Below are 19,876 nucleotides of genomic sequence, written 5' to 3' on the forward strand. Positions count from 1 at the left end.
AAGCCTGTCTTATGGTACCAGAGCCCAAGAAGGAGGCAGGAGAGAAAGGCAAGTTTATGCGTTTGCATTTTCCGAAGGTCCCTTAGAGCTTCAGATCATGGGATTGATGAAGGCTTTGATTTGGAGCCATCCTTATTTTACAGTCATTGCTCTATTGCTGTCTGAAGAGCCTGCCAAATGGAGTCTTCGTGGATAGTATGGGCTATGGGCTAGGAGACCTGGTGTGGGAATCATCTGACCTGTTTTAAGTGCCTGTGTTATCACAAGATGAACAGAGTCTCTCTATACAGGGAGCTGAAGGGAACTAGCTTGGACGTAGGCAGCTGCATTGTGGAAATCTGGACTATTATTTGGTTTCCCAAACACAGATAACTGGTACATGCGGGCTCTTACCCAAGGCTCTGCTACCCTGCAAGAAGATAGGCATCCCAAAGGTTCAGTGTCCTATCTGTCATCTCCATACGGATGACCTAGGGCATCTTGTGTTGCCCCAAGCATCCTATGTTTAGAGTGACTCAAGGCCGTAACGCCAGGAGAGCTGTCTTCCATTCCTGCATCTACCCATGGCTCTGCCACGGAGTTATCCTAGTATGGTCACAGAATCATAGAATGGTTTGGTTGGAAAGGACCTTTTAATGGTGGCAATTCCCTTTGCAATTATTGTGGGCCTTAGAATATTTCCTGCTTTTAGGACCGTTTGAAAAACCAAGGAATGGGATTAGATGAGAATTCCTGATTTCACATTTTTAAGGGTTTTTTTTTAGTCCTAAAACAAGATGTTTCTCCAGAAAAGCTTTGTAAGCTTGCTAGAGTACATTCAACAACACCAAAGCCTGCCAGACAAGAAGGCAGTATGAAAAAAATAATTTGGCTAAAACTGATCTAGTGAGTTTTGGGCTGATGTAAAGTAGCAGCACTCAGTTGTGGCTTTAGTGCCCTGCTTCCATAGCCATGATCCTGATTTTCATGGGCATGCACTGTGGTAGGACAGGGCACCTCCCACAACGCCCACCTCCCACTGGGCATCTCTTGCAGAGCTCTCAGGAGCAGAGGCCACTTCTGAAAACCTTTGTGCACAACCTCTCCGAGCCTCTGATTTCTATCCACCTCCTCAATGCGATACAGTTGAAAAATACAGTGACAAGGTTGTAAAACGTTGTTAAATAGACCTCCAGAATTTCCCATTTACCAGGATCGGCCTGCCCTGACAAGCCCTTGAGCCGTCGTAACTTTTCTCTCCCAGCTTCCTGACAGAGGGTGCACACGATTTCCCAGAGAGACTTCTGCCAGTCCCAGAACAGGAGACAGTGTTGCTTTACTCAGAGTTGTCCTTGTGCTTTTTCCTCCCTCTTGTTACTGAGATAAGGAGTCCGTGAAAGACTGTGCAAAGCACCATGTCGGTTTAATCAGCGTATGAGGGAGAAACTAGATATGCCCTGTTAGTGCAGTCACAGTCCAAGCATGAAATTAAGTGGAGGTGGGGGTGGATGCGACGGAGAGAAATGCTGTCCATCTCTCAGGCATGTAGCTGAGAGTCTACAGAAAGCAGGGATTGAGTGAGTGCCCTTGCAGAAAGCCTCTTGGAGCCTGGCAGACCGGGGCTGCTGTGTCTTGCAATTATTGCACATAATAACCCAAAGTGGGTCACGCTGCAGTTTTGTGTGACGGTATTAAATGGCACTTTGGGAGAGTGTGCGTGCTGATTACAGCTGGTAAGGAATGCCATCACTTTTAAGAGGGGTGAAAAAGAAGAAGGGAGAACAAAAAGATTTTCTTTGTGCCTTGAGGGATGTGAGGATAGTGTTTTCCTTGTCGCCCCAGAGATCAGTCAAGAGTTACACTCACTCAATCCGAACATCAGAGCCAGAGGCTGCATGTTGACATGGGATTTAATGCAACCTGTCTGCTTAAATGCTCCTTGAAACCATGGGGCCGTGTGGTGGCGAATACCTCCTAGCCTGAATTACTGTGAAGCAGTGCTGTGCACTACCAAATGGTTTCTGTCCTTCAGCCCAGAGCTGGCAGTGTAATTGGTGTCTAACACTGGTACTTTCAGCCTTCACAAGCTGGTGCCACCGCTGAAAGAAGTGGTCCTACCTGCCTGCTGCCCCTGACCACCTACCAGCCCTGCTCTACCCCTCCCTTAGTGCTGCTGTAAACACTTGTAATAAACTGTCCCGACTTATAACCAACTTCAGCACAGTAGTGATTTAGGCCAACATAAGTTGTGCAACTACAGCCCTACTTTCTTCTCATGGTTGTCTCATGTGGATGCAGGATGAGGCTAGATGAGTTAAAAGCGGTCTGGGAGCTCAACTCTTTCCTGCCAAGCACTGATACGCTAATGCATCCCTCTTTGTCTAGTTTGGGGGAATTCTCCAAGAAGTTGATACAGCTTGAGGTTTTACTGCCCGTTCTGCAGATCCTCCCAGACAGATGGCTAGAAGCTTTAAAGAGAAGAAAGAGAGCTCCGGGCTACTGTTGTGGTCCTCCTCTCTCGATGCTGTGATGCACATGAGCTGTAGGATTTTCTGTTGGTGTTGCCTATTAAAATGAATTGTCTTTTCAGGTGTGAAAGTAAAAGGAAAAATTACTTAGGGAAGAATGTGATTCAGGACCTCCCTTGCAATTGGAGGAGAACTCTTTCTTGAGACACTAGTTTTGCCATCAAGTCTGACTTTTTGCCATTTTCTGCAGGGATTTTAATGTGCTCTTCAAGCTTAAAAATCAAAAATGTGGTAAACTTAATCGCTCCTGACAATATTCAACTTTTACTAGATGTTACAGCTATGACAATAGTTTCTGATATGACAATTACATGGGGAACCTGCAAACACGAGTGTCGCAATGACATGCCATGCTGCCCCAATCTCTGCTGTTTAACTGTCCTTCCTGTGTTTGCATACTGAAGAAAACGCTTTCCATCTCTTTCAGAATGAACAAATTAAGCAGAATACTTTTATTTGCATCTTCTTTTTGTCTTAAAACAAAGGATGATTTTAGCAGCCTCAGCCTACCCTCTGAGCTCTCTGTGTGCTACCTTATTCAGGCAACAGTCCTGGTGAAATTCATGGGTATTGCACCTTGTAGTGGATAGGTCTTAAAATGCTTTACAGAGGCAGTTGGCACCCTTGTCCCTGCTTTACAAATCCAAGGCATAGGGAAGAGCTTTTACTAAACCAAGCAGCAAGGGAAAGAGAATATGACTCACCTGATAGTGGCAGTGTTGTAGGTCGGTGCTAGATCACCCCAGCTCAAACTAGTGCTGTCTGCTTTCCCTCCCGTGGCTCTTCACCCAGGGTTGGAGGTGCTAGTTACTAAGATATGGAAAAAGAACTGAATTTGGCCCAGCTTATTTTGTGTGTACAACCTACAGGGTGCAAATTTAAGCGTGTGGATTTGCAGAAATGGAGCCAATTCCCCAAAACAGGGCCATGGCCAAATGAAATTTCAGAGATAAGTGAAGACAAGGATGCTTTGGTGAAAGGGGCTTCTCCCATATGCTGGAGAATTTGACGTTCTCACTGCTGCTGCTGTAGCTGTATAGATCATTGGGGAAATCATGTCATGGCTCTTTTGTTTCTTATTAGTTGTTCTTGTTAGTTCTTCGAGTGCTTCAGTTCAGCCCTGGTTGGACAGCTTACTCCTGCTGTGGAAAGGAGCTTTCTGTAAACTATATGAAATCATGTGGCTGCGGCACTTGCTCTGACTTGATCAAATAGACCCTCTGCTTTTCTGCCTGTCTCTAGATTGAAGCCAGAAAGGTTGGAAAGGGTCAGAAAGCAGCATGTATTGCCTTTGGATCTAGTCCTCACTTCTGTTTTTTCCATTTTGGTACGCTGTCTCCCAGCAGCCATGCAGTAGGTCACTCCCTAGCACGGGGGGCATCAACCCTGAGCGGCTGCAGGCGGGATCAGCCGAGTTGCTTTGCTCTGAAGCAATGCGCGGATCCTCGCCATTCATCCAGACCGGTGATCTCTGCCATTCTCCAGCCTGGTCCCCCAAATTCCCCACCGCCTCCCCTGCCCAGACCCTTTGCATGCATGTGGTGGTGAGCTACGGGGCGGCGCAGAGCGGTCTCCCTGCCAGACGCTCGGGCGTCCTGCCAGCTGCCCTGCTCCCTTGGGCTGACAAAGGCTGGGGCTGCTGCGGGAGGAAGCGTGTGCAGCTCCCAAGGGGAAAAGGAGAGCGAGCACTTTGTATCACTTGACAGGAAGGCCTCTGCTTGACAAAAGAGTGCTGCTGAGAGGCTCCAAAAAGCAGCCCGGGGCTTATATTTCCTGAGCCAGCAAGACATCTCAAGCCTTAGTGCAGAGGGGTTAAATAGATGGGGGTGAGAGCAGAATCCTCGGGTGTTTGCAGACCTTGGCAGGTGGGTTACTGACCTGTGCATGGCTCTTGCTTCCCAAAAGGTGAATTTTCCACCCATCCCTTCCAGCCTCTGGTTTCTGTGCAGCAGCTGGGGCATTGGGGATGCCGGCGGCTCGGGAAGCACTCGCCAGATTTTTCACTTCCCCCTCTGCTCTCCCCCCCCCCCCCCCGAGGCTTGCACAGCAGTGAAGTAATCTGTGACATTCAGACAGCGGGAAGGGGAAGCCGCTGCAAAATAAAATAACAGCATCAGGAAGCGGCACCGTGCTCTTTCCCGCTCCCAGCTGGGAAATGACAACACTTCATTCAGCTGCTCAAAGCCTGTCGCCGGTTCAGCCCTTGCCGAGCGGTGCTGGCTGGTAGCTTCCCCGGCTGGCCCTGCTCGGTGCTGCCTGCCCAGTGGGCTCAGGGGCACTGGGAAGATGAGACAGGCGAGGTGCCAGCAAAGAGTTGCTTTAACAGCAGGCGCTGCACAATAACACCTGGCAAAACACTTGCTTGGGTTTATAGCTTCTGTGAAGACCCTGGAGGGTGTTTCTTTTACATTTTAATTCCTGCTAGTTACATTTTGCAGGAAACCCGGAGCCCCCCTTTCCTTTTATGGTGGCTGTTACTTTTACAGATGTATTGCAACCCAACATTTCACAGCCCAAATCCAGTGTGTAATGTGTCAAAGCGAGACCGCCGGAGGCAAGCTGACCACTTGGACAGGTGGTGTGTGCATTCGGAGAGAGGTTTTTCTCTCCTCCTTCCTTTCTCATTACAAATCAACTCCTGGGTGCAAGGCACTGCCTCTCTAGACAGGTGTCTGAGCGCAGGAAGCTGGTCCTGCGTTTCATCTGTGGTTTCTCTTTAATGTGCGTGAAAGCGCAGGGAAGCCGATGAGCCTTCTTTTGTAATTTGCCCAAACCAACAGCCAACAACCAGTCGAACCGTAACTCCCAGGCAAAGGATGCAGTTTGTTCCTGGGGTAGTATAATCCTAGAAGGAGAGACACTTAGTTTTGTGGATGCTCAGGTTTGTTAGCACCAATCTGACAGTGTGAGAGGGACGTGAAAGGGAGCGTGTGAGAAAGTGGGGGTATCATCTAACTGTAGGCATCTAATTTGGGTATCTAAGTGAGGACTCAGTGGTGTCTACTGTACATTAGCTACACAGGAGGGTAAAGATAGGCAGTGTAAATAGCTCCAGACATTTGAGCTTGCAGGACAGCCTCTGGAGGGAAACAGTGCTGAAAATGCTGTTGCTTTAATGGTCAGAATTGGGCTGGATAGTGCACCAGCGAAGAGCTCATGTGCTGACGAAATGCAAGGGCTCGTAGCGAAAGCTCTCCTCTGTCATTACCCAACCCTGCTAATCTGAACCAGAAGTGTTTCCCTGTCTTCCCTAACAGCAAGAAATTCTTCAAAAGCAACCTCAGTTTTCCCTTCTCTAGTGCTCCCTCCCTTTCTAAAACATTAGGGGAAAAAAAAAGACCCGATGAACAGAGGCTGATGGCACCGGCCAAGCACCTTAACGTTGACAGCAAGATCCACAGACTTTAAATCCTCAAAAGCAGATTATATTCTTTGTTTATGTGCAACTGGAATGTAAAAATAAGCAAGGCAAAGCCTCCGTTGTTAACTGGAGTCCTAAACCGCAGATCTGCTGTGGATTTAATGCCTGTTCTCCTCATCTGAATCTGAATGGACATGAAGGAGTCAGCGCCTGGTGATGGGCTTGAAGTTCCTGGATAATTTCTGTCTACTGTTTGGGGCGCCCACAGTTTCAGCTCTGGTGGGCCTGACTGTGGCTGTCCACAAGCCCTCTGTAATCTTGTGGTTCCTTTCTAACGTTGGCCCCTAAAAACTGCTTTCAGAAATTACAAAGCAGAAAAGATCGCAAGTGCGTGCACGGGCTGCATGCGTGTCTGTGCTGCTTGGGGCGGGTGGCCTCGCTGCTGCCCTCCAAACCAGCCACCTCCAAACCCTGTGCCAGCCTGGGGTGAAGCTGACAGAGCTTACTTATGGTCCTTGTGCTGCTGGGTGGGCACTGCTGGGAGGTGGAGGATGCCATGTGAGTGGCTGTTCTGAAGACTGCTCTTGGAGGATGGCGTGTCAAACAGCAAAAGGTTGCTGTTTGACAGGGGTATTTAAAAAGGATAGGGGCTCGATCAGCAAAATATTGCCCACCAAGATGGCTTTTTAGCCCAGAATGCAGCTTGTCTTCTAGGGATCCTAGACCAGATTTTCCATGGACTTCAGCCACGTAACTCTCAGGGTTAGAATGCAATTCCTGTTCTTTTTTAATCAGATCTCTACTTTTTTTTAGCATGCACCAACAACTTTAGGGGGTAACAAAGTTAGTGGAGCCCTACAAGTTGCCCCTCCAGCTTCCAGCCCCTCTCTTTGCATGCTGTGACTTGGTGGCATTACCTGGGAGATGATGTCATCTCATCGCTGCGCTGCCATCACTGGGCACGTGGAAAGGAACATACACTCCATGGCGTGTAGGGTACAGCACAGTCATGTAAAATACCAAGCTGGTCCTACAAATTGCTGAGAGGTTGCACCCGCTGTAATTGAGGCTCTTCCCATCCACTGGCTTTGGGGATTGTCACTTCAGCCCTTCAGATGGTTACAGCATGAGCAGTTACCCCATCTGCATGGAGCTGCCTTGTGCTTGCACAAGAATGACATAAATGTCTGTCCACGTTCCTGTGGTTTCTTTGAGTTGCTTCTGAATGTTAAAGCCAGTTTGTGTTTTGTGCCTGGTTTTTATCACCCAAGCTCCACCACTGTCAATCCTCTTGCAATTGCTTATGTTAATCCTCTCGCTGGTTATTTCTTTTCCTCTACCCAGCATCAGTCTCCCCAGGCTTCTCATCCTGCAGTGCAGCTTAATCCTGAGAGCACTGGACTCTTCACTTGCATCCCAAATCAACACAAAACCTTTGCAGTTTTTCTTGGCCAGGTGCACGAAGCAAGCAAAGATATTAAATGATGTCACCATGTAATGATGGTGCTGTTTTGCTCCCGGTTTGCCACAGCAAGCAAGAGTGCAGCTGTGAGCTGTAAAGAGGAGGCCCCTGGCATGTACATCTGGACCGGTGGTACCCCAAAGCCATGCTTCCCTATACAATGAGTCTGATTTTAAAGGGTCTGATTTTCCAGGGTCTGGAGCAGAAGTCTGATGAGGAGCGGCTGAGGGAGCTGGGACTGTTTAGCCTGTAGAAAAGGAGGCTGAGGGGAGACCTCATCGCTCTCTACAACTACCTGAAAGGAGGTTGTAGCGAGGTGGGGGTCAGTCTCTTCTCCCAGGTAACAAGTGATAGGACAAGAGGAAATGGCCTCAAGTTGCGCCAGGGGAGGTTTAGACTGGATATTAGGAAATTTTTCTTCACCGAGAGGGTTATCAAGCATTAGAACAGACTGCCCAGGGAAGTGGTTGAGTCGCCATCCCTGGAGGTATTTAAAGGACGTTTGGATGAGGTACTTAGAGACATGGTGTAGTGGTGGTTTTTGGCAGTGTTAGGTTTATGGTTGGACTCGATGATCTTAAAGGTCTTTTCCAACCTATATGATTCTGTGATTCTGTGATTCTGTAAAGTGTCTGCTCACTTATGGTTGTGCAAACCTGTGCGAAGGGTGGTGTGGCCTGCCCTTGGGGTGGTTCCTGCCTCTGCAGTCAACCTGCTGTGGGACCTTGGCCAATTCATTTCATAGCTCTGTTCATCCTCCTGCTTTCTGTCCAGTCGCTCCATTTGGGCGGGCTCTCTTGTTGTGCATTTGCACCATACCTCATTTGATCAGGGCTCTGGGACCTTGGGGGAAGTGCTGTAACAATCGTGATGTAAAACCCTACTGTGTTGATTTGACAGGGCTTTAACCCCTTTTGCATCACTGTAAACAACTGTCCTGAGTGTAGCAGATCTACAAGTATGCACTCTCTCTTTTCTGTGCATGTGATTACATTAGCAATGATATATATAGAAAAAAAAAAAGTGGGAAAAGAACTGTTTTCCACCAGAAATTGCAGTCCCGTCCCATTGAAATGAAAGCACCTCACAGAGCGGCATGGGCTTTGCTGAACTTCAGACCTAAACAATCCTCTTGAAAATAAGCATTTCCTTTTAAGACAATTTCCACACTTCAGGTGTTGCTGCTGATCCACATCAATCCGGATTTCAAAATCTCTGAAGTTGTACGTGAAACAAAATACCCACCTTCTGCCTACCTCTGGATGGCAGGAGGCTTTCAACACCCTGCCCTGCGGGCTGGGCAGGATGTGGGCTTTAGAGGGAGCAGGCTGGGTAGAGGGACACAGCACGCGGACCCAAAAGATCTTGGCCATGTTGTCCGCCTCGGAGCAGGCTCCATGTTCAGCCCTGGTCAATGAGCCGCGTCTGCAGATAAAGAGCTATTCTGGTAAAGTGCACTGAGAGGGGACGTGTAAATGCAATAAAACCTTAAATTTATGCATTATATACCCATGACTGAGCCTCCTCTCCCCTGGAATTGGAGCTTCTAATCCGTTTTAGGAAGTGGTCCTCCTTACATTAAAAAATAAGACAAAGCCACAAGTAAATAAATGGACTGGTCTGACGTGGAGGCAGCAGCAGGTCTGCTGTGGGGGCACCCTGTGCTTCACAGCAGATGGGGACACCGCCTGCCCGCCCGCTAACGGCCCCAGCTCGTTAATCTGAAACCGCCGTATGCTGGTCTTGGGATGGTTTTTAAATAGCAAGTCAAGAGGGAAGCCATGTTTGTCTGGGGACTGAGGAGGGAGCCAAGCCTGAGATAGTGCCACTTGCTGGAGTGTCTGGACAGCATGGACGGAAAGGCCCCCTTCTTCCTATCATCCAGCCCCCACGTGGATTTTGGCTTTAAAGGTGACTTTTTTCAGATAAATGCCTAATGGTGTGGAGGTCGGGGGAGGAAAAATTGGCAGCTGAGGCAGAGAAGGGCTTGTGCTTCATCCTCTCTACTGGGATAGTGGTCCAGACCCTCTGTAATGGCTGCCATGAGGAGCTGGGTTGGGCAGTGTAGTGGGTAGGGCATGAGGTGGTGGATGTAGCACAACATGGCAGGTAGAGGACAGCAGCGGTAAACTCCTGAGGTGGTTGGCTGGCCTGGTGTGTGTGGGGAGGGCCAGTGCTGGCGGGTGAGGGTGGGAGAGCAGGGCAGTACGTGACGGAATGGAGAGGGGGTAAGGTCCTGGTGACGATGGGAGCCGGCTCTGGGGCTGTGAGCAATGAAGACACCAAGGTTTTCAGGGTAAAAGGGATGAAAGTGCGGTCAAATAGAAGCAAGATTTCTGAAATGCAGCAGTTGGAGCCTTGTTTTCTGGTGTTTGAAGCCCTTTCAGCTGGCTAGGGCCACCTCTTGTCCCATCAGGTGTCCTACACTTTCATTTAAAGGGTGTTTATGGGATTTGCCCCATTTCTCCAGCAGAAGTTGTGCTGATGAATGAGACTTCAGAGCCAAAGCAGCACCCTTGGGATCAAGGGAGTGGGATTAGTCCCTGCTCCTGAAAAAAACGTGGAGGGACCGTCTAAAGTGGTCTCTTTCCAAGGTGGGAGGAGACCATGGTGAACCCCACATCCCAGCCTCCTGCAGTCCTTGAAATTGCTTTTGCTTACCTACTCAGTGGCCATTTTCATCCTTTGGAGGTTCCCTCCCTTGTCCTGGGGATTAACTGGGACATGCAAGCAAGGCTAAGGTGGGTGCTGGAGCCTGATATCTATCTCAACCTGAAGTGGTGGGTCTGCTGTGTGGCTGGGGTGCCTGCACGCCCCACTGCTGGCTGCAGTCTCACTTGCATCCTCTGAGACGTGAGCTGTATCATTTGAAGTATATATCCACTTCTTGAGACGTGAGCTGTATCATTTGAAGTATGTATCATTTGATATCCACTTCTGTGTACCTATTTGGACCAAGCAGATCAGAGGAAAACCTTCTGCCAAAAGTGCTCTCCTCATTTATTAGAGCCTTGACAAGTTAAACAGAGGTAGAGAGTAAATATGAATGGGTCTTATGTTGGAAAGATCAACCTTAGAGACATTAAAGAAAAGGGAGTTAAGTCAACAGGAAAGTCTCCTGACTAATGGGAGGAAAATCTAAGTATGGGGGGGGGGGGTGTGTGTGTGTGTGCTGTTGGTGTCCCAGTTCCCTTGCGGAGCAGAGGAGCTGGGGGTAGGACACCTGAAAGATGTCTGGCAGATACGGCCTCACCCTGCTCCGGGGGGAGCTGCAGCCATGGATAAGCACCATCGTTTTAAACTTTCTTATGAGTTTGTCTTTCTGAAAAACAAAACAATAAAAGCTGCCCACTTTTGCAACTTACATGCAATGCAAGTAGTGGATCCTTTCCATATGCTGACAGATTTCATCTGTCTGTCTGTCTTTAGTTATTAATTGCTTAGGCTGCTGAACACAAGTTTCTCATTCATTATCTTTATTTATCATCAATACTCGTCTGATGGTATGCATAGCTGTCAAATTGAGCTAAGTATTACCGATTCCTGGCAGATTTGTGTATTATTTGCATGAGAACAGCTTTCTCCTGCCTGTTTAAATTAAAGTGAATGTGCAGTCATGTTAATGACAAGATCAGGATGACTCCAGCTTTGTGTCAGCTTAACAGCAAAACTTGGACTACAAGCTGGATTTTTGCCATTGCATAGGAAGGGTTTTTTTGGTAATTGATGGTCTTTTTTGTTTCTTTTTCTAAAGCATTTACTGAAAAAGTGTATGCCATTTTAAGGCTATTTCTTTAGCAAGGAAGTATGTTATAAATAGAAGGCAAAGTTCTTCATTCCAAGAAAGCACTGCAAATCTGGACCACATCTGCTGACTTCAGCAGAGTCACACCAGGTTTACACAACACACACATTGCAGCTGGACTCATGTTGTGTATACTTAGAGAAAGTTAAGTCACCATTAGAGGTGATGGGAACATTTTTGTGAAATGAAGCTTTCCTGAAATTGTTTTTGTACTTGTGTTTTGTACCAACATACTTGTGAAGAGGTAGAAGTTTTGAAGAAAATGTAAGTAGGAATATCCCAAGAGAGAGGCAAAGACAAGACAGAGGAAGAGCAAGACAGTGTGGTGTTCCTCGTCTTGAGTTCAGGTTGCTGGCTCAGGATATGGAGCTCCAGGTTCAAATCTCTGATCTGGAATGAAATCTACCTTTGAAAAAAGGAGAGTGAGAGACACTTGACCCTGCACCTCTGACATTCAGTGTCAAGACTGTAAGCTCATTCCTGAAGAAAAGGTGACATAAGAATAAAATGAAAAGAAGAAGGAGAAGAAGGGGACTTCATATTCGGCACTAGCTGGTGCAGTATGTATTTGTGCATTGCTTGCTGTGCTTGTGGAGGTATACAGCCTTTTCTCTGGTGTCCCCTGTGGCAGCCTTCATCACTTTGACAGCTTTCATGGTCACCTTTTACTTGAAGGTACAATAGCTATTAGGCAGTCTTAGTATCTAACAAGTTTATTCATGTACTGTAAAGCCAGAGTATTTGCATACTCTCCATACACTCCATGAGAAGTTAACAGAATCACAGAATAGCTGAGGTGGGAAGGGACCTCTGGAGACCATCTAGTCTAAATGCCCTGGTCAAAACAGGGGCAGCTGGAGCAGGTTGCTCAGGGCCATGTCCAGTCTGGTTTTTAATATCTCCAGGATGGAGATATCTCCAGCCTGTCCTGGTGCATGGTTCCTCCCCAGCTGTAGGACTTTGCATATTCCCTTGTTGAACTCTATGAGGTTTCAGTTTGCCTATTTCTCCAACCTGTTGAGGGCCCTCTGAATGGCAGCGTGATCATCTGGTACTGCAACCACTCCTCCCAGTTTTGTATCCTTTGCAAACTTGTTGAGGGTGCACGCAGTCCCATTGTCGAGGTCATTGATGAAGGTGTCAAATGGTACTAGCCCTAGTATTGACCGCTGGCTAGTGACTGGCCTCCAGTTGGACTTCATGCTGCTGATCACAACCTGTTATGTCCGGCAGTTCAGCCAGTTTTCAATCCACCTTGCTGTCCATTTATCTAGTCCATAATTAATCAGTTTATCAATGATGATGTTATGGGAGACAATGCCAGAAGCCTTGCTGAAGTTGAGATAGACAACATCCACTAATCTCCCCATCTCCACTGTGGCAGGCTAGATAGAAGGCTATCCAGTTGGTCTGGCATGCTATCCCCTTTGTAAATCCATGCTGAGTATTACCAGTCACTTTCTTGTCTGTAATATGTTTGGCTTTCAGGTTTATTTGCTCTATCAATTTCCCAGGGATCAAGATAAGGCTGATTGGCTTCCACATCTTACATACTTCTATTTTATGACTGAATTTAGCCAGGAGCTCCTTGTTCATCCATGCAAGCCTCCCTGTTACCTTTACTTTACTTCCTGCTCATGGGGATGGATCATTCTTGATCTTTGAGGAGATGATCCATGAAAATTAGCCAGCTTTGCTAGACCCATCCTCTCTCCAGGACTGTCTTCCCATGGGACTCTTCCAAGCAGATCGCTGAACAGGCCGAAGTCTGGTCTCCTGAAGTCCAGGGTTGCGATCCTGCTTTTTGCCCTGCTCCTTCCTCTCAGTATCCTGAACTCCACCATTCATAGTCACTGCAGCCAAGGCTGTCCCTAACCTTCATGTACCTGACCAGTTCTTCCTTGTTCATATATATCAGGCCCAACAGGGTGTCTCCCCTTGTTATTTCCTTGGTCACCTGTGTCAGGAAGTTATCATCAATGCACTCCAGAAACCTCCTGGACTGCTTGTGCCCTGCTGCCCTTCCAGCAGATATCGGGATGGTTCAAGTCCCCTGTGAGGACCAGGTCCTATGAATATGAGGCTTCTTCCAGTTGTCTGAAGGCTTCATCTACTTCTTCTTCCTGTGCAGACAGTCTGTTAGGGACATCCACTGCAACATTGACCGCAGTGGTCTGCTCTCTAATCCTGACCCATAAGCTCTCAGCTGGCTTGTCATCCATCCCTAGCAGAGCTGCATGCATTCCTTTTGCTTTCTCATATAAAGAGAGAACAGTTGCAGTTGTCTTGCAAACCAATGGCCTGTAGGACAAATATGGCCCAACAGTACATAAGTAAGACTTTTGTTTATTGCATATTATTTCACAAGGAATGGGCATCAGTTGAAGGTTTATCTGTTATATCTACATGATTATTTTTATGTGGAGGAAAGGCTTTTGTTTAATCCAAAACCACACTTAATGGTTTCTGGTTTGGGATTTGGATTGCATGACCAGAGAAGTCTGTTTTCTGAATTTGGTCCCATCTAGCATGGGGATCAGGAAAACAGGAATGACATTACAGCAGTGTGTGGTGGGGTTTGGGAGCCTTTTTATGCTTCTCCAGATGGTATGGCTGTGATCAGACCAGTCTAGATGATTCCAGCATCATGGAAATGAGATCTGCAACCTAATTATGATTAGATCTCAAATCCTAAAACCTGAGGAAACCGAGTCTGGACCAAGACTCAAGCATTACTGCTTCTGCTTAGATTAGAGAACTCAGAGTGATTTTAAGGCTGTAAGATGCTTGCACAGATCTTTGGCAGAAGAGCAATCTAATGCATCATGACTGTTTCCAACATTGGATAACTGAGATGCTTCCAAACTGATTTAAAAGCCAAATAAAGCGATGTCCCTGAATGCTGTGAGTTACGTTTTGCATTGGGTAACACAGTATTCAGAGGCATGTGGCAGGCATGTCAGAGGATGGAGAACTATGTCACAGTTTTGGGGGACAGTGAACCTCTTATGCTGTGTCATAACTGTCATGGATGCATGTGTTCATCATGGCTGTTGCTTTGTTGATGTGCAACCTAATCCAAAAACCTCTGCCTTCTTCCTTGGCACTAGGGACTTTCCATGCATCTGCAGGTCATAACCCAAAATCACTTTGTCATGAGAGAAGACAGTGTAGAAGACAAACCTTATAGCTAAAAACTGTCAGCAGAGCTAGACTCCAGAATTTTCCTTTGCTGCTTTTTAAGGATTAAAGATTTTCCTCTCTCCAGCGTGGACAGCATGAGGTTCCCAAATAACTGATACCTTCCGGTTTAGTTTACAACAAACACTTAAACAATGTCATGTTTATGGTGGACTCAGCCCTGCATTCAGAGGCAGGATGACTTGTGTCGGTCCCAGAGCCCATAGGGCTTGGTATGTAGCTCTTCCACCATTAGAGCTGGCTCCTTGGTTACCAAATGATAGAAAGGAAAGTGGATCTTATCCTTCTAGGTTGAAGCATGGGGGAACTGGGCTTTGCCACAGGTTCTCTGTGTTGCTTTTGGAGATTCCAGTCTACTTCAGGCTGTTTTTTTCAGGCAGGGTCCATCCTCCTACCTTCTTATCCCTGGTCATCTGTTCCTGTGCCACGTTGTGCTGCTCTGCCAGCTGTGCTGATCAGGTTGTTCATATGTTTGCTTGGCAAACAAGATCAGTGAAGTGAGCCAGATTAAAAAAAAAAAAGGCAAGCCCCCCAAAACAAGCCAGAAACAAAAAACTCCTTGAGAACGATAATGCTTCCTCTCCCCTGTTGCTTTTTCTGTGCAGATTTTAAGCATGGCGAGGCAGGGGCTGTCTCTCTCCGGAGCACAGAGAGCCTCTGATCTTGCTGGCGTCCTTGAAGCAATGCGTTATAAACAGGAAGGAAAGAGGGAAGAGCCCAGGTCTCATTGACAGAGAGCATGCGACTATTTTTGTGGGTAGGAAACCTTACCAGACCCAACAGTTTGGAACCTGGATGTGCTTCTGAGAGGTAGCCAACCTTTCCTAGAAGTAACCTTTTGCACCCTTGCTGTTGAAATCCCCATACTGACATCCTAACCCTGCTGGAGTGCAGCCTTCTCATTGTGCCAGCAAGCTTTTTTTTTTTTCTTTCTTTCTTTCCCCCACAGTCAGTCTATTCAGTCCCTCTTAGAACAGGCTGTCCTTCTGGGACGTTTCAGTGCAATTAGATATTAGGTGTCAGGAGCAGATAATGGGCAAGCGCGTATCAGGGGAGATGGCACTTAGCTAATCACTGGCTCTCTTTATCTTACAGACTATTTTAGGGAAAAACAACAACAATGCAAGAAAGCTCCCACTGTAGCGTCTGTGGCTGAGATTGGCTGCTATTACTTTAGGGTTGTGTCGGCATTTCCATTCTGGCTTCACATGGTGCTTTCCCAGTGGCCTTGTTTTCACAGCTGCCCCATGACCGGGCAGGAGCCGAGTGGCAAATGAATGTAGCCGCAACTCTTGCAAGACCTCATTGTTGGCACATCTGTCTTCTGCTGGATCGCTTTCGTGTTGTCTTGTTTGTTTCCCTGGGCAAAACAAGAACCTAGGTGGGGGGTGTGTGGGAAAAGGAGATGAGCTATTAGGGTAATTAGCATCATCCATGAAACCTCCACATTTTATATGCCTGTTACATCAGAAGCATTTAGGGTTGAAGTTGCATCTTTAAGCATTTTAGTACATTTAAACACTCGATTCTCTGAATCTCCAGCATCTGCCTAGTTTAGGTGTCTTACATCATCTTACTGGGCTCTGTTTCAGCAGTAGAGGAAAAAAAAAGTACGTTGAACAAAACCTAGGATGGCTGACCTTACACACAGATTATTTTTCATTTTTTGCCTGAAACTAATTACCTCATACTAATTAGCCCTTTCTAAGTGGTGAATTGTTGGGGAGGCAGCTGTGGATGTTGTCAGTCAGGCTCCAAAGTCTAGCTCCTGGTGAAATGAGAGCTCAGTTGAGCCTCTCCAGTTTACACGAGGGTTGTTACTCTGAGGACTTGCCCTGGGTACCCCCGCTGGTTGAAACAGTGGAGAAAAAACAGGAGAAGCTGCGTACGTGTGACAGTTTTGGGAAAACAACTTTGAAGAGAAATGGAAACTCCATCTTCCTGCTTGCTGCTGTCCCATACAAAAAAGAAATCTTGCCATGTAACTCCTGAATTGCAGGAATTCCTGGAGCCCCAGCAAACCCTGTCTAATCTCTCCCAGTCCCTCACGTATCGCCTCTGAATGTTTTCAATGAGTTCCCAGACCTCGTGCTTTCTTGCTCCTGATAACTAGCCATTGCTGGGATGCCAGAACCACTGCATTGCATAGTTCAGCTATCAACAAAAATATAGTGAGATAAAGGGGATGGTTAATACCAGAGTGTCTGTGGTAATGCAGATGTCAGAGATACTCAACTGGCTTTCCCGCAGAAGTTCTTTAAATGGGTCAAGTTACTTTGGGAAAATAGTATCTAGCCCTTTTGACAGTGTCAACATCCATAAGAATATCATGCAAACGTTTCCTCCTGTTGAAGAGTCAGGCAGCCATCAAATATACCCTTAGTACTTCAGAGTCATGGCAAAGTAATAGCACCTCGTCTGGGACTTTCCAAAGATAACTGCTTGGGTGCTGAGCATGGTTGCAAAGCTCAGAGTTGCAATTGAAGATGAAAAACTGACCTGAATGCTGGGCAGTGAGTTCTTTTGAGAATTAAGCCCATAAAAAAAATGAAATCTGATAGAGGAGCTGAAGGATTTATTGAAATGACTGAGCAATTGTAGGATCACAGAGGCCAAAGAGGAAGAATAGGGCTATTGGGTCTTCCTGCCAGGTCAGGACTATTCCCTGTAGTGTCTAGTCTAGCAACCTGTTCAGTTGTTTCAAGTGATAGTTTCCATTGCTTCCCTCCTGAGACCATTGTATTTCCTGATAGGAAAACTTAGTAAAAATGAGACCTAACTGCCAGGCTAAATTCTTCTTCCGTCTAATTGCTGGCTAATATTCTTATTCATTTTAATGGGAAATACATACTCAAAACAGAGAGGAGGGATCCCATGGGGTCCTTTAGATGACGGGCCGTCGTCCATGGTATTTTCACCAGTGCGATGAAATGGAGAGTGCTGGAGAGTACATCTTGGCATTGATGTGTTCGTGTCTGTCCATATCCAGTGGGTGTGATGATTTGGTAGCTCAGACAGCTTATACAGCTTGTTGTGAAGAATGATACCAACCGTGTTTTGTCTTAAGGTCTGTGGCCTGTGAAGTTGAATAATGCAGGAGTGGTGGTCTTGGTCTTGAAACCAGTTTCTGGGAACCAGGATGGGTAGAGTCTCTTCCTGACTTTACTACTGGCTTGGACAAACATTTTTAAGCCGTGGTGAACTGATGAGTGAAATGAGGGTTTGTCCCTCCTTCTGATCCCCATCAGAGAGATGCTCTCGTACTTTGTGGCCCAAATAACACTGTGTAACGCACTACTGCATGTGTCAGAGCAAATATGCTCTTGGCATGTGGAAAGTGCAGGGGAGAGTGTGTCAACTTCGTTTCTACTGAAAGACGTTTGAGCTAAGACATTTGCATTTGAGATGGATGCAGAGCACTGCTGCTGACTAAGCAGTGGTGGCTTCTTCATATTGGGGAGTTTATAGCTGCTATGGGCAAGGTCCAGAGAATGATTTGAGCTCCTTGTGCTGGAAGAGCTCTGGAGAAGTGCAAAAGACAGTGATTACACTAGTCCAGGATTTTATCCATGGGGCTGTGGCTCAGCACGGATCTCGTATGCATTTGCGCTGAGTAGGGGAGGGAGAAGCAGGAAAGAAGAGACTGCAGTCACCTCCTCCATTCGTGGGGATGCTACGCTTCACCATTTATGGAGGGGGATTGGCCTCAGCTGTGAAGGCAGCTGCCAGTCTGCCCCTCCTGACGGTTATTTAATGCTTGTTAAATGAACACAACCTTTAGTTTAGGTTCAGTATTTCACTTGATAGCTCTCTGTGCAGCCACCGGGGCTGGGAAAAGGGAGGGAAGAGGAATCCCAAGAGCAGAAGCAAGACAGAGGAGAATAGTAAGAGAAGGGAAAAAATATAAGGACATTGTTTCTAACAGCACTTAGTGGCCTAGATTTTCCTTTCACAGCTATTTCAAAAGTCTGCTTTATTGTAGATCCATTCAGCTTTTATTGGTATATAGTACACTGTGTAGTAGCAGCCACTGTTGTCTGTTCAGCTCTTAACATGATACTCTGCCAGATGGCAAGAATATAAACCTGCATTTGTACTCTGGGATTGATCAAAGTTTTTTTGCTGTTGTCACCCCTGTAACATTGTCACAGATGTAAGGCTACTACACCCTGGCTCTCATCCCTGCAACCTCCCTGTGTATAAATTCAGTACAGTGCCCCTTTTCATAGCAATATAATGCCCACATTCCTTAAATCCCAAGAATAGCCCTGTGCAGGGGAGGATGCACTGGGAGGTTTTGCCAGGAGTTTTTTAGACAAGGCTTGTGCACGGGTGAGCATAGGGAGTGAAGCTGGCTGGGAGGAGGGTAGATCTCTAGTAGATGTAAATCAGCAGCCCAGTTAGTGTAGCTAGGCTGATTTACTCCAGTGGAGAATCCAGCTTGGAATCTCAGCAGGAATCCCCCAAAGGAAAGGCATTTGGGAGTGATCAAAAAAATACTCAAGACAATGATTGTTCAGTGGTTTTGGATGAACAAAACCTTGCAGAGGAGAGCAGCAGTTTTGGAAGGGGGTGTGGGACTGTGCATCTATATGGAGTAAAGAGAAATCCCACCCTGTGTGGGGAGGAGATGCAGGGGGATGGCACGGGGGTAACTGCAGACAGTTTACTCAGGACAATTTCATTAACTTTTAATTCATCTTTACTTTCCCATCTGCTTCTTCCCATCCTTCCCTGGCTTTCACTCCCTGTCCTGACATCCTTTTTCTTGCTGAGGGCACGTGTGTGCCGACATGCTTCTGCAAAGAGCCCTGGTAGTCTTGGATGGCTGCACCATGGGCTGGACTCAGCTCCTTTCCCTGTGGCAGGAGAACTATGGTGTCATGATCAACCTCTCTGGTTGCCGTGAGAAGACCACTAACATTACAGCATAAATATCCTGGGATATGGTCTTTGCTGAAAGGGAGGATGGTCTTTGCTCCAAGAGAAGGAGGGTGTCCTGTGGCCAAAGAGGTTGCATGCCCACACCAGACAGAGGGAAGCAGATGAGGAGAGAGAGCATCATGAACAATTTTCTCCCCCCATCCCTCTAAGGAAATGACTTGTAATTGTGAGAAGGGGGAGAGGGAAAACGATGTCCAGAGGTCTGTAGGGCTGCAGAGAGAGCAGCGGGCCCTAGGTGGGAAATGAAAAGGGTCTGGAGAATTTAATCAGATGCCAAGACCCAGTCTGTGGTGGTAGGGGTCTGGGAACACTGCTCCAGTCTGTTACTTTAGATGGTTTTTACAAGACTGCACTGTTGTAATCCCACCTCGCGCTGCTGGACCAGGGCCTCGTTGTGTGGCAAGGGGAGATGATCCCCTTCAACATGCCGCTGTGTATGAATCGCCTCTGGGAAACTGCTGCTGATGCATGTTGTAAAAAAGGCAAAAGCTGCCAGTTTTGTCCTCCTGACATTTCACAAAACTGGCAACTTTGTCTCTTTTTTTTTTTTTTTTTTTTTAAAACAGCTTGGGTTTTTCTCACGTTGATGGGGAGGA

At 47.0% G+C, this 19,876-nt stretch overlaps 1 protein-coding gene across 5 annotated transcripts in view; it reads left to right on the forward strand.

The window, feature by feature from the left end:
- Positions 1–19,876, forward strand: part of FGFRL1 (fibroblast growth factor receptor like 1) — a 183,177-nt gene that overhangs the window by 30,325 nt on the left and 132,976 nt on the right. The gene's annotated exons all lie outside the window — the stretch shown is intronic.

This window comes from Mycteria americana, chromosome 4 (genome assembly GCF_035582795.1).
Source record: "Mycteria americana isolate JAX WOST 10 ecotype Jacksonville Zoo and Gardens chromosome 4, USCA_MyAme_1.0, whole genome shotgun sequence".
Taxonomy (NCBI): Eukaryota; Metazoa; Chordata; class Aves; order Ciconiiformes; family Ciconiidae; genus Mycteria; species Mycteria americana.